Source organism: Eulemur rufifrons, chromosome 16, assembly GCF_041146395.1.
Source record: "Eulemur rufifrons isolate Redbay chromosome 16, OSU_ERuf_1, whole genome shotgun sequence".
NCBI classification, from domain to species: domain Eukaryota; kingdom Metazoa; phylum Chordata; class Mammalia; order Primates; family Lemuridae; genus Eulemur; species Eulemur rufifrons.
Window position 1 is genome coordinate 20225196 of NC_090998.1, and position 4096 is coordinate 20229291.

Here is a 4096-nt window from a genome sequence, read left to right on the forward strand (position 1 = left end):
GGAGCTGCATGTCTTTGAGGCACCAACAGAAAGAAGGCCAGTGGCTGAAAGACAGCTAGTTCAAGAAAAGTAAGGCGAGACAAGGCAGAACAGGCAGGGCCTTGGTCATAGTAATGATCTTGGATTTTACTCTAAAATCAATAGGAAGGCAGCCAGCAGGTGAACATTTAGATTGTTTACTCTTTTTTTTTTTTTTCTATTTTAAACAAGCCCACATACAGATCTTTAATTCATCTTCTTTTCTCTGTTGAATTACTTTCTTTTGATACATTATTAAGAATAGACTTACTGATTTAAATGGTAGAAATGTCTTTATTTCCTAACATAATATTTTAATATAACTTTTCAGAAGCAAAAGCAATCCAAATAAGTACATATGAGTTACCTACTTAGAACCTTGAGCATTATGATTTTTCTCTTGTATATTTTGCTAATTTATTAAGCATTTGAATTAGGGCAATGCTTTCTCAAGGAGACTCCAAAAATTTATTTGTCCTTTATATTATAGTTCAAGACTTATGGTCCTGATGAACAGATGGCTTTCTTCCATGTGGTGACTCAAGGCCTCAGGTTTCCTCCAGCTGGTGGCTCTGCTATCCCCCAGGACAGTGATTTGCTGCACATTAGAATCACTTGGGAGCTTCTAAAAATTTTGATGCCGAGGTTGCACCCCATATGAATTAAGTCAGAATGTCTGGGGTGGGAGCAAGGCATCCAGATAATGATTGAGAAAAAGAGAGTGTGAAAAATGCACACAGGCTGCCTAAACACCTTGTCTCAGAAGGGACACATGTTCCATTGGTTAGAACTGGGCACATAGTCCTGCATAACTGCAAATGAGGCTAGAAAATGTAATCTAGCTCTGAGCCCAAGAAGACAATGGAACAGCTAATAGTCTTTGTCACAGAAAGTATAAAAAAGACTTCATGTGTTGCTCCTGCTTTAGTCCCTCATTTTATGAATGTTCAATGTGAGTTTTCAATTATTTCAAATATTTTTGTTTTGTCTGGGCTTGGCATCTAGAAGATCATTAGTGAACGTTTGCTAAATTTTATCATATAAGTTAACCTATAAGTACGGACTCAATCAATATAAGTTAATCTATAAGTACGGACTCAAAAATGTTGAGCGATAATCTTCTGATATGTGAAGCCATTTATTTAATATCAGGGATGAATTTTGAAGTGGACATTATTGACTCTGATGAAGAACCAGCTCTCATAACATTTACTTCTCTGTGCAGCAATGCATAGTACGCCACTGCTTTTCAAAATTTTATTTGAAATAGAAGTTTTGGTTGAGAGCAACAGATACCAGATATCACACTGAGGCAGAACACCCTGCAGGCCTTGCAAAAACTATGTGGCCAAAACTTGTTACATAATTCTTAAAGTCTCCTTGCCCACAAGAGCAGAAAAGAGTCAGGAATTAGTGCGTAGAAGGTGATTTTCGAAGGGAACTTTTGAAGAAAAGTCTTTAAATAGAGCTCTCCCAAAGAAGAAGAGTCAGATAAAATTCCTGGTAACCCCACGTCATGAGAGAGGGGATTTAAGGAGACCACTGGGTGGGCTTAAGATGTGTCTCTTGCAACTTGAAAGACAAAGCGGACAAATATTGTATCATACCTGATAAATTTAAAGGGTGAGAGGCTGCACCAGGGGCTGAAGTTTGGGAAGTGCTGGAACTTCACTCTCACGTTCTGTGCTTACCCCACTGTGTTTCTGACTGCTCTGGGGTCTCCCACCCACCCAGAAAGTGGGTGAGGACTGCCCCATGGGTGTCTGGTATCTCTGGGTTCTACTCTCTTAAAATCTCAAGAAAGACTTTTGTTTTAACATTGCATTACATATTATTTTCAGTCTTGTTTTGCTGAAGACTTTGAAAACTCTGAAAGGAACAGTTCAGCCTTTTGGGTATTTTTATACAAGATTAAAATAAGATAAAGTGAAAGCCCTTGGCAAACTGTAAAACACCATAAAATTGTAAGACATTAGTAATATTGGGTGTTTATTTATTGTACATACTTACTGCATTGAAAAGACCCCTTCTCAAAATGTAATGTAGGAGTATGTGACTGTATTTTAACCCAGTTCCATTTGTCTGAGTCTTTACTGTATTTAGTCTCTAGTCAAGTCTATATGGGCTTAAACTTGGCAAGAAAAGTGAAAATCTTAAAAAAAAAACACTAAGTTCACTTAAAACATTTTCCACAATTCTCCACTTTCTGTCCCTCCCCTAATTTTTTGTTTCTAAGGAAAAACACCAGGGAAAAGATTTCAAGTCATTATTTTGAAAGACAAAGAGGAAGTTAATTGGAGTGAGACCTCTTCTTTGAAAAACAGTAAATAGTACAATGGACATAATCTATATCTAAAAATCAATCTATTAATTATAAAGGCCCAGATCTAATACCTCTCCTTATTAACAAATAAAAAGCAATAACAACGAAGCTTAGTCAAAGGATAGGAAAACATATAAAACTTTTTTTTCAACTGTATTAGTGTCTTTATATTCTTTCGGTACTCTCTTCCAGAGTTAACTATTTCTATTTCTTGGTGATGAAATGTATAAGGATCCACTTCAAATGTTGACACTACTATGAGCATGGTCTTTCCCTTTCCTTGAACTCAGAATTAAGACTTTTGGTTGGGCCGGGCACGGTGGCTCACGCCTGTAATCCTAGCACTCTGGGAAGCCGAGGCGGGTGGATCGCTCGAGGTCAGGAGTTCGAGACCAGCCTGAGCAAGAGCGAGACCCCCGTCTCTACTAAAAATAGAAAGAAATTATCTGGCCAACTAAAAAAAACTATATATAGAAAAAAAATTAGCCAGACATGGTGGCACGTGCCTGTCGTCCCAGCTACTCAGGAGGCTGAGTCAGGAGGATCACTTAAGTCCAGGAGTTTGAGGTTGCTGTGAGCTAGGCTGACACTACGGCACTCACTCTAGCCCGGGCAAGAGAGCAAGACTCTGTCTCAAAAAAAAAAAAAAAAAAGACTTTTGGTTTATGTTCCAGTCCCAGAAGTAGTTTTCACTGTAGAAGTTGTCTGAAGACAGTCTCATGCTTTCTTGTAGTGAAAATCTCCTGATTCTCCGGGTGATTTAGGTTAAATATGTATGAAACTAAGAGGCATTCTTTCAAATGAGTTTCAGTGCACTTTATTTCTAGACAAACTACATAGTATTCTTTTTCTTAAAAACAATGCCTCTGCTCCAAATAAATTAAGGTCAAAATAAATGAAGAGCTCGAGATGACATCAGTCCCACTTGTCTAAGTCCTGGTGTTGGGTAGCTGACAAGCAGCGTCCAGTTATGTGATAGGTGATAGATCCAAAGTAATTGCCAAATTTGTTAACATTTTTCCATGTCTAAACCAGCCTTAAAGAAAGTCATATATGGGGTCCCACCATCTTCATGGTAGTCCTGCAGGGCCACCATGCCTTCTGGATGCATGTTTTCACCAATAGAGAACAGGTGGTTTTTGAAATTAGCAAGGATGTGCTTGATTAGCTCTACGGCTCTTGTCAGAAAGGGTTTTTACTCCTTCTGGTCTCTCTTCAAGTTTGTCTTTGATTAACTTCATGTAATTTTTTGATGTACTTCTTAGAGGCTCCTTTTGTGAAGCTGGTTTCCATCATGTGATGGCCTATGACAATATTAACACCAGTGACTATTGCACTTTCTGAATGTTAGCCCTCAGGACCTTCAGGACCAGTGAGTGAGTGAGTCATCAGTGCCACCCTCTGTCCCAATGACCATCCTCCACAGCCTGTCCTCAATCCCCCAGATCTTATAAGTGTCAGAGAATGTCTCATCATGGCTAATGAGGTCCAGGTAGATAATCATGGTGGCATTTGGAGGGAAATGAGGAGGGTGCTGGCTTGGCAGGAGCAAGCTGCCTCGGAGCAAGCAAGCGCAGTGCAGCCAGGAAGGAGCCCGGGGAAAGGGGGAAATGTGCAGACAAATTTAACAGAGCTGGAAGTTTCTTTCTAAAGGGAAAAAGAAAACATCTTTTCATTTGATTTACACCTATTGGGAGTAAATTCTTCTTATAAAGGAAAAGAAAAACATAAAATATGTATAACTATAAATCCATG

At 38.9% G+C, this 4096-nt stretch overlaps 1 pseudogene; it reads right to left on the bottom strand.

Moving 5' to 3' along the window:
* Positions 1–3350: 3350 nt before the first annotated feature.
* On the bottom strand, positions 3351–3845 carry LOC138397369 (translationally-controlled tumor protein-like; annotated as a pseudogene).
* Between the last annotated feature and the right edge of the window lie 251 nt (positions 3846–4096).